At 36.9% G+C, this 10,331-nt stretch overlaps 1 pseudogene; it reads right to left on the bottom strand.

Moving 5' to 3' along the window:
* Positions 1–308: 308 nt before the first annotated feature.
* Positions 309–1,897, bottom strand: LOC125202527 (UDP-glycosyltransferase 73C6 pseudogene; annotated as a pseudogene).
* Between the last annotated feature and the right edge of the window lie 8,434 nt (positions 1,898–10,331).

Consider the following 10,331-nt stretch of genomic DNA (forward strand, 5'->3'; position numbering starts at 1 on the left):
CATAACAAAAATAATGAATTTGATTCAACACTAGTAATATTTATGAATGTATAACTCAAGTTCCACTAATTTCTTGACATTATTTCATCATATAACCAACCAACATGTATTCGAGTTAAGACTATATACACCATGCTTCCGTTCAAGTTTCAATGCTAATTCATGCTACCAACGTCTCGAAAAATTTGTCTCATTTTTCCATTTTCGTCCGTTCTCCAAAATTTATCCCATTTCACTTTTTTCTATTTATGGTAGTGGATCTTATATTCTAATAACTCATTCTTACACATTTTATTATACAACTAATATATAAAAGTAGGACTCACAATCCACTTACTATTTCAACTCACTTTCCATTACATTTCTTAAAATCCATACCGGGTCAAAGTGAGACAAATTTTTGGGGACGGAGGTAGTAGTACATTTGATTAGTCACTCTCTAATACATTGACTGCCATTTCTGCATTAGCACTAACCACATCCTCAATAAACAACGTGACATACAAGAAAGACGAACCCTCATCTTCATACGCATCCGTCGCCGCTCTCGCAAGCGCCTCAGCTCTCTCTCTCATCCCTCTATCCCCCATCAATTCCACCACAGCAGATCTCACCCGCTCCCGCCTCACTAAACCCTGCTTGTCCGCGAAGCTCTCAACTCCAATCCTCACCCCGATCCCCAACACATCCACCACCATTTTCTCATTGTAAAACTGCTCCGCAAACATTGGCCACGCGATCATAGGCACGCCCGCCGCAACTCCCTCCAGAGTCGAATTCCATCCACAATGCGTCAGAAACCCTCCCACGGACGGGTGCGACAGGATCATCACCTGCGGCGCCCATCCCCGCACCACCACCCCCCTCCCCCTCACCCTCTCCTCGAACCCCTCCGCCGCCAGCCACTCCTCCACTTTTCCACTACTCTTCTCCTGCTTCCTGATAATCCAAATGAAAGGAGAGCCAGACTCTTCCAGCCCTAAACCTATCTCGATTATCTGCTCAATTGATAAAGTGCACAAGCTCCCGAAACAGGCATACACCACTGAATTCATTTCCATGGAATCCAGCCATGTCAGGCAGTAATGCTCGTCGATTGAGGCCTCGTTTCCTCGCGAGAATCGCTCGGAAGCCTCCCGGTTTGAGAGAGAAACCGGGCCGACGCTCCACACGCTTCCTCTCTCCTCCATGCATGCTTTAAGATACCACGGCTCGAGCTCCTGGAACGTGTTCACCAGCGTGCCCCGGGGTGGAGCCGGATCCGGGTCGGTAAATGAGTCCGAATCCTTGGTCGGGATACGTGGCAGCTGATTTCTGGAAAAATGAACCCTGTGTGGAATTTTTGGCACTGGGAAAAGCTCGGAATCGGAGGAAACAGAGTCTACGAGCTGAGAGATTTTTTTGGAGCAGTGAAGAGTGAAGCAGGAGACGGTCTCGAAGACGTAGCGGGGGATGCGGAAGGAGTCGGCGAGGTCCTGCGTCCAGGAAATGGCGCTGGTGGAGATGATGCAGTTAGGGGCAGGGTGGAGGCGGCGGATGAGGTCGTGGAGGGGGGCTTTAAGCAATCTGCAGGCGTGGAAGAATTGGCGGGCGAGGTCGAGGGAGTTGAGGGCGTCGAGATTCTCGCAGCCGTCAGGGAGGCCGGCTTCCCGGCAGGGGAAGTGGAGAGGGATGAGCTGGATTCGGGGGGAGGAGTTGAGGGTGGAGTTGTAGCGCTTGGCGTTGAGGGGGGTGGTGACGATAGAGACGAGGGCGCCGCGGCGGGCTAGGGATTTGGCGAAGTCGGTGAGGGGGATTATGTGGCTCTGTGACATGAGTGGGATCATAAGGAAATGGAGCTGCGCCATGGATGATGAGAGAGAGAGAGATATAGAAAGGTGTGGATTGTGTTGCAATGATGGTCGTGCGCAGTAGTTATATATTGACTCAAAAAAGAATTGAGTTGTTCCTTCAGTCCCATAATATAAGTTCTATTCGGTTTAGGTATGAATTTTGAGAAATGCAAAGAAAAATAAGTTGGATAAGATAGTGAAATGTGTGAGACCCATTTATACATTGTATTAATTTTATAATAAAATGTGAGTAGAATAAATTGGTGAAATATGTGGCCTACTTACCATTTATGGTCAAAGTGAAATAAGACTTTTATTATGGAAAGACGAAAATGGCAAAATAGGACTCTTATTATGGAACAAATGGAGCATATCTTTTTTTTTTCGCAAAAGAACTTTATTCTTAGTCTTACATTATACTTCCTCCATTCTATAAGAGCAATAGCAATAGGCGGCCCAACCACTGCCATGCGGTTTGGCGGTTGGTTGGGCGCCTATTGGGTGCGCCTAGCCGAGAAGAGGAAAGAGAAAAAGCCCAATAGCTCGGGCTTGGGCGACCGGTGCTGGGCGATGGCTAAGCGGTGGTTGGGTGCCTATTACGCGCCGAGCACCGCCGAGCCAATATTTTATATTTTATTAATTTATTATTTCCTCTATATATACAGCTCGTTGCACTTCATTTTATTCACATCACTACACGTTCTACTACTGAGTAAAATTTTATTTTCCAATCATTCTCTCTAGATAAAATGAATTACAATAGCGATTTCCTCGTGTTTTGTAGTAGAATTTTTTTTGTAGTAGAATTTTATTTTATTTTATTGAAGAATGTTCGAACTTTCTCCGTGTTTTTCCCAGTTTTTAATATCATACTCCCTCCGTTCCTTGTTAATAGAGGCGTTTCTTTTTGGCATGGAGTTTAAGAATACTGTGTTCAATGGATAGTGAATAAAGTAAGAAAGATGAAGATAGAATAAAGTAAGAGTAATGGTTGCTTTTTCCCAAAAATATAAATGACACAGTTAAGTTAGAACTTCTCAAAATTGTAAAATGACTCTATTAACATGGAACGAAGGTAGTATTTGTTAATTTGATAAATGAGAGGGCTAGATTGGGCTATGGGAAGGCTATGACATTGGCTAGGTTGTGGCTGGGTTGTGATAATGTGGCAGGAGGCATTTTAGGCTCAGATGTGGGAAGGCTATGACATTGGCTAGGTTGTGGCTGGGCTGTGATGGTGTGGCAGTTGATACGCGTGCTCGGATTTTGCACTGTTTTGAGGCCTTTATTTGGTCTGTTAATGTCTAAATCGCAATTCATGTCCATATTTTGCATATTTGTATCTATTTTGGTATTTTGACATGTTTTAGTGAGAATTGTGCATAGCCAAAAAGATAGGAAAAAGTCGAAATTGAAAGTCTGGTAGACTAGTTGCAACATGCGCAGCGACCGTTGGAGCCTAGTGACCATTACACTTATAGCGGTCCGCTTCGGAGAAAGTTGTGCTGAAAATCTGAAGATGCCCATCGACCGCTGGGAAATGCATAGCGACCGCTTGAAAAGTTCCCGAAGCTACTAGACTAATTTGCAGCTACCGCTACAACACATGCAGCGACCGCTACCCAAAATGGCAGAAGCTACGGACAACGCACAGCGACCGATGGCCAAGGTGCAACGGCCCGCTTCGAAAACGCGGCGCACGATTTGACCTATTTTCTCTCCAGATTTTACCAAAATTAGCCACCTTTTACCTTATACCAATAGGATTCAATTTTTCCCCTATAAATACCCCCTCAAACCTCTTCATTATCACCACCTTTTTGCCTCATAATTCTAGAGCATAAAATTGAGAGAGTTCTTCACTATGCAAGAGGTTGGAGACGGAATCAAGAGAAGATCAAGCCTACAAGGATTCTACCTTTGGGTTTTATTGCTTTTAGTTCTTATGTTCACTTTGTTTTCCCTTCATTCTATGTTTTCAGCTTATTCTATCATGTATAACTAAACTCATAGGATTCTAGGGATGTGTTAGTAACGACTTTGGTTATACAATTCATTTTTCTATTTAATATCCGTTTTGTTTTTACTTTTTTTCTTCCTTAAGTTGTTCCGTAATACTTCATGTTTGAGTGACACATTCGATAAAGATTTAATATAAGTTGCTACATAATCGTGAGAGGAGGTTGGCGAGTTGGATCTACTTAATAGACACTACAATTAGCTTCCCTTAAAATGACATTGTTAATTGAGAGTGATGACTTTTCAAGAGTCTTAGGAGCTTTTAGGAGTTACGAATTTAGGATTGACAACCCTAGTGTTAGTAATCTACGTTTGTACCACATGGGCATAACTAGTGTGACTCGTTCTATCGAAGTATAAACTGTGCTAGGATATTGTAGTTGGAACTTGTATAACCATAACTGTGAACGCACATCCCTGAAATTCTCTTATCTCCCATATCTTTATCTCTATTATTTGTTGCAATTAGTTGTTTACAACTTTCAGTGATCTTGTTTTCTAAAAGTTTTCAAAGTTCTTTGATTTTCCAAATAGAAAAAGAAGCTTAGTAGAAGATAGCCATTCTGTGATCTTATTCCCCGTGTTCGACAACCCGGTACTAACCCTTAGCTATACTAGATCTACCCTGTATACTTGCAGGTATTTTTAGTGCTAATAAACAGTGCATCAGCAGTAGGCATTTTAGGCTGGGTTGTGCCTATTGCTATTGCCGTAAGGATATGCACTTTTAGTTGTGCACGAGTTATAATGTACAATTGGTAAAGTATGAGAGATAAAAAATAAAATAAAGGAAGAAAAAGGTTTACAAATTAGAAAGTATATATTTTTGTGGGACGAATTGGAAAAATGAAAGAGTGCATACTCTTGTAAGATACAAAGAGTACTACTCCGTATTTTTCTCTTTTATATTTTATTCTCTCTCATATTTATCATTTTTGACTTTATTAAATATCAATTTTTAAATCTGACATCCAAAAAATTGTACTCTCTTCGTACGCAAATAGGAGTCTCGTTTTTCTATTTTAGTTCGTCTGCCAATTGGGGTCCGTGTTCATTTTTACCATAAATGATAATAGGGTCTCACATTTCACTAATTCATTCCACTCACTTTCACTTAAAACAAATACATTCAAGTGAGATCCATATTAAACTAATTTTTTTTCAGCTATTTTTTTTTAATAATTTTTAAAATCTGTGCCAACAAAAAATGAAATTTCTAATGATGGACAAGAGAGTAACTATTGTGCACGGAGGGAATAGAAAGGAAAAGGAGGTGGACGTGACTTGCACAGAAATGCATAATGGTGCATTTAACTCAATTAGCGGATATTGATTGGACACCTAGATACCAAAATCTTCTAGAAGAGAGGATTATGAGTAGAGTGATGTATTGTACAGTTTCGTGTACCGTTACAGTATAGTATTTCCAAGGGAATGGGTAAATGAGAAATAAAGAGAGATGGAGTACCATATTTATTTGTTTTTTCATAAAATTTCATATTCTGATTGAAAGAGTATTTGAGGGGGTTTTATATCTTTTTTTTCATTTTGAGAATATATCTTTCCTTTTCTTGATACAAAAGTGAAAAGTTAGTATTTTTGTTGGTCCTTTTAGTTTACCTTTTTTTCTTAGAGTCCATTACTTTTAAGAAGATATAACTAATTATCTTTTTAAAAAAATAAATAAGAAATATACCTACTCAAATTATCTTTCTTTTCTTGGAGATGCTTTTCACTTTGATAAAATAAGTGCATCGATATCCCAATTATGAGTTCATATATCTAAATGCTCGTTTTAACTACAAATGAGTAAATGTAAAAAATAAGAGTGAACTACAAAAATGGTCACTGGACTATGGGTTTATCTCGCTCATAGTCCCTGGACTTTAAAAATATCGCCAGTAGTCCCTGGACTAAGGGTTTATCACGAAATTGGTCCTTTTGGCTTTTTTTGGTACGAAAATACCCTTTGATATTATTTTGGGGGTTTGGGCAATTTGGTCTTTTTACACTTTTAACATTTTAAATCTGATATTATTTTAGTTATGTACTAACTTTGATATTATTTCAAATTTATCATCCTTTTTCCCTTTTGTCATCCTTCACTTTGTTTCTTTATTTCAATATTAGATTTAATTTTACAAAATTTTAAATTTTAATTTTTAAATTTCAATAATTTTTTTTTAATTATAAAAATTATTAAATAACAAAAATTAATAGTTATAATCAATATTTGATAGTGTATAGTACTATGTAATCAATAAGGTATGACGCCTTAGTTTTAATCAATATTTAATACAATAGCTTTAATCATAAAGAGATTATATAACACAATTTTTTCTGAAATAAATATGCATCTAATATAAGACTAATATAATTTTCGTTTATTAATTTGAAAACAATCAAAATTTACTAGAAAATTTCAACAAAAATACTCATATACAAAATTTTTAGTAGGATAAAATATTTAGTCAACTTCATAATATTTAATAACAAGCAATTATAACAACCGAACGGAGGCTAAATAGAATAACTCTTATTTTACCATCATGATTAATATTATTTTCCTGTACTTCTTCAATTCAATTGAATATTATATTAAATAACAAAAATTAATAGTTTTAATCAATATTTATAGTGTCCATGAATTAATAGTTTTCATTAAAAAAATTTATTGATATTTAAAAATCTAAATATTAAATTTAATTTTATAAAATTAAATCTAATATTGAAATAAAGAAACAAAGTGAAGGATGACAAAAGGGAAAAAGGATGATAAATTTGAAATAATATCAAAGTTAGCACATACTTGAAATAATATCAGATTTAAAATGTTAAAAGTGTAAAAAGACCAAATTGCCCAAACCCCCAAAATAATATCAAAGGGTATTTTCGTACCAAAAAAAGCCAAAATGACCAATTTCGAGATAAACCCTTAGTCTAGGGACTACTGGCGATATTTCTAAAGTCCAGGGACTATGAGCGAGATAAACCCATAGTCCAGGGACCATTTTTGTGGTTCACTCAAAAAATAATTATCTATCTCAATTTGCCCAATGGAAACTACTCCCTCCGTCCCACATTTGTAGTAACATTTAGTTATGACACGGGTTTTAATGAATTGGTAGAGTGTAATGAATGAAGTGAGAGGTGGAGTGTGTAATAAATGAAATGAGATGGTGGAGTGAGATGATGGAGTGTGTAATAAATGAAGTGAGTTGGTTGAAGGTGGGTCCCTCTTTGACTTTTTGGTTTTTTATTTTTATTTTGATTTATTTTAATATAAATAATGGCATTTGGGTGTAATTTTAGTGAATAATGGGGTAAAGTTTTATGTGCAAATATGGTAAATTCTAAATGTTACTCCAAATGTGGGACGGACTTTTATGGCAAAATATTACTACAAATCTGGGACGGAGGGAGTAATTACTAATTATATAAAATTAAACTATTTTCCAACACATATAAATTGAACGGGCACCAGATCGACACCTTCAAGTAAGGTCAGTAGTGTTGATATTATTACAAATCCCGAATATATTCCCATTTTTTAGTAACGGGCAATCAATATTCGATAGGTATAAGAGAGCAAATTATTGTATACTCATTACCTATTTTGGACACCCATAGAGATGGCGCACGTACACGATTTTTATAAATTTTCTGCTTTTTTATTTTTTATTTTTTATTTAGATGCATATTAGAAAATTAGCAGTACTTGAAATCTTTTAACTCAAAGATATAATAATTTAAAGAGTAAAGGCCAAAACTGGTACTGAACATATGCATATTTTATGACTTTGGTCATATACTTTATCTTTTGAATTTTTGCATCCTGAACATTTCAACTCGGATCACAATTGGTCATGCACTAACAATTCCGTCAATTTTTAAATGGTTTTAATCCGAATGGAAATGTTAAAACCATCAAAGGCGCGTGGGGAGGCTGGATTTGGAATTCTCGACTGCGGCGGAGGTCCTGGACGTGGCGTCCCTGGTGGTGAAGAGGGTGAAGGCGAAGGTGAAGGTGAAGATGAAAAAGAGGACGAAGACGAAGAGCCACGCGCGGTGGGAAGGTCCCGCGGCACTCCGTGGTGGAGAACGATGAACTTGGCGCCAGTCTTCATGTGGATGAAGGCAAGGTGTTTGATGAAATGCGCCGCAACGGGAATCTCCCAATTAGTGACGGATTTGTGCTGTCGCTAAATTTTGTTGTGTTACTTAATCTTAATTTGGTCAAAATCGGGACTAGAAATGTTACCGTTAAAATTTGACGGAATAGTTAACCTTGGACCGATTGTGATCCGAGTTGAAATGTTGGGATCTAAAAATTCAAAAAAAATGTCTATGAGCAAAATCATAAAATGAGCATATGTTCAGGACCAGTTTTGGTCTTTACTCATACTTTGTCGGTCAGATAAGTCGTATAGGTTTAGCTATAAGTGCCGGGTCTTTGTACTTTCTATTGTAAAAACTAAAAGTAAATATTAGTCGAACTGTCGAAGTAAGCAAATTGTACTAATCTCAGTATAATCACTAGATATTTTAATTTTTTGAAGGTAAATTATGAACTAATTTTTTACAAAAAAATGTATTGAAACTCGACTATATTTCGACGCGAAATTACTTTATATCGTGATTAATAATCACGTACTCCGTACTAGATATATTAGTTTTATGGTCATAGATGTAGTTTATACTATTATAGTACTCCCTCCGTCCCAAGATAAGTGACTTGTATTCCTTTTTGGGGTGTCCCACTATAAGTGACCTATTTCCATTTTTAGCAAAAAGTCATCTCTCTTACTTTATTCTCCACCTACTTTATTCTCTCTTCCCTCCTCTACTTTTCTCTCTCTCATACTTTACTCTCTCCACTTTAACTTATTTAAATACCATTCCTTAAATCTCGTGCCCAAAAGAAGTAGGTCACTTATCTTGGGACGGAGGGAGTATGATTTAACTTGATCAAATGATATTGATGATAGTATAACTTATATTAATAATTTAATATCAATTAACTTTTAAAATTAAATGTTAATTTCTCCGTCCCTTAAAAATATAGATTATATTTGTCCGTTTAGGTTTGGGATGTCCATTAAAAACAGACCAATTTTTTCTAATAAAACTTTTTTTCTCTAATGAGACGGTGAGTCTCGTTTTTCACTAACAATACTCCAATCATTCGTACTTTCTATCCTTTTTTTAAAAAACTTTACCAATTATGCATTACTATCTATATTATTTCAAATGTCGTTTGTTAGGATGGAGGGTGTAAATAAAATCTACCTGTCGGCTATTCTGAATCATTTTATATTATGCAGAAAAAGAAAATAGCATATGGACTCAATGCATCCAAACGGGCGCATGACATTTTTATGAAGTACCTAATGGATCCATTTTAGGCCCATGTAGAAAATGTATTTGGCACTGAAACAGAAAATAAGAAAATACGGGAAATGAAATTGATACAAATAACTTTATTAAACAATGCATGCGCAATTAATCGTCTATTCTCATACATACTTAAAAAGCTAATGCATCTTTAACCAATTTATTACTATCAAATTAAGCTTTAAATAAAGTACTACTACATAAATAAAGGCAAACAAAAAGTGAGCAAAAAAGAAGTAAAATTTTTCGTTGAGCCTCCCAAGGTGAAATGTCTACTCCATCACTGTGTGGAGAAATGGGTAATTTTGAGATCTAGCATATGTGATTAGAGATACTCTATAGGCATATCCCTTGAAGATGCTACATGGCAGGGCCGACCGAGATAAAGGCACAGACTGCAGAAGCGGTTGCACCACCACCTGCATGAATGGATGGTGGTCATTGGGCTTGATAAAAAATATGGTTTGATTCTTGCTTGATAGGGCAACTTCTATCCTTTGGCATTCTACCTGTTTTCTTGCCTTAGAGCATCTCCAATGGTCGGCGAGCGACCGGCTAGCCGATTCGCGGCGCTGGCCGATCGGCTAGCCGAACCATTGGAGGCGGCCAGCGGGAAATCGGCCAAAATTTCAGCGTGGGCTGGCCGATGCGCTGGCCGGCATTGTGGCATGCCGATCGGCCAGCGATCGGCTAGCACTATTTTTAAAAAATTTAAAATTTTTTTTTTTTTTTATTTTTGAAAAACTATATAAATGCGATTTTCTCTATCTCTAAATTTCTGTACAACAGCAACATCTAGCGATGGACAACAACTAGCCCAATACAAAATTAAGACCTAAAACAGAAACATGTCATACCGTCGGGACCCCCGTTCGGCTAGCGACAAACTACAGATTCAAGGCATACTAACATTTTAAATGTATTTTTTTAATAAATTAGTGAGGAGTAGAGTGGGGCGGTGGCTCGTGTGTGGAAGCCCGGACTTTTTTTTATTATGTAATTTTTTTGATTTTTAGTTAATGTACTTTTTTTATTTAAATAAAATTAATGAATTTTTCCGTATATGTCTCGTAAATTTAATTCGGT

Source organism: Salvia hispanica, chromosome 2 (assembly GCF_029641045.1).
Source record: "Salvia hispanica isolate PSC_SH4W2 chromosome 2, Shi_PSC_v1, whole genome shotgun sequence".
NCBI lineage: Eukaryota > Viridiplantae > Streptophyta > Magnoliopsida > Lamiales > Lamiaceae > Salvia > Salvia hispanica.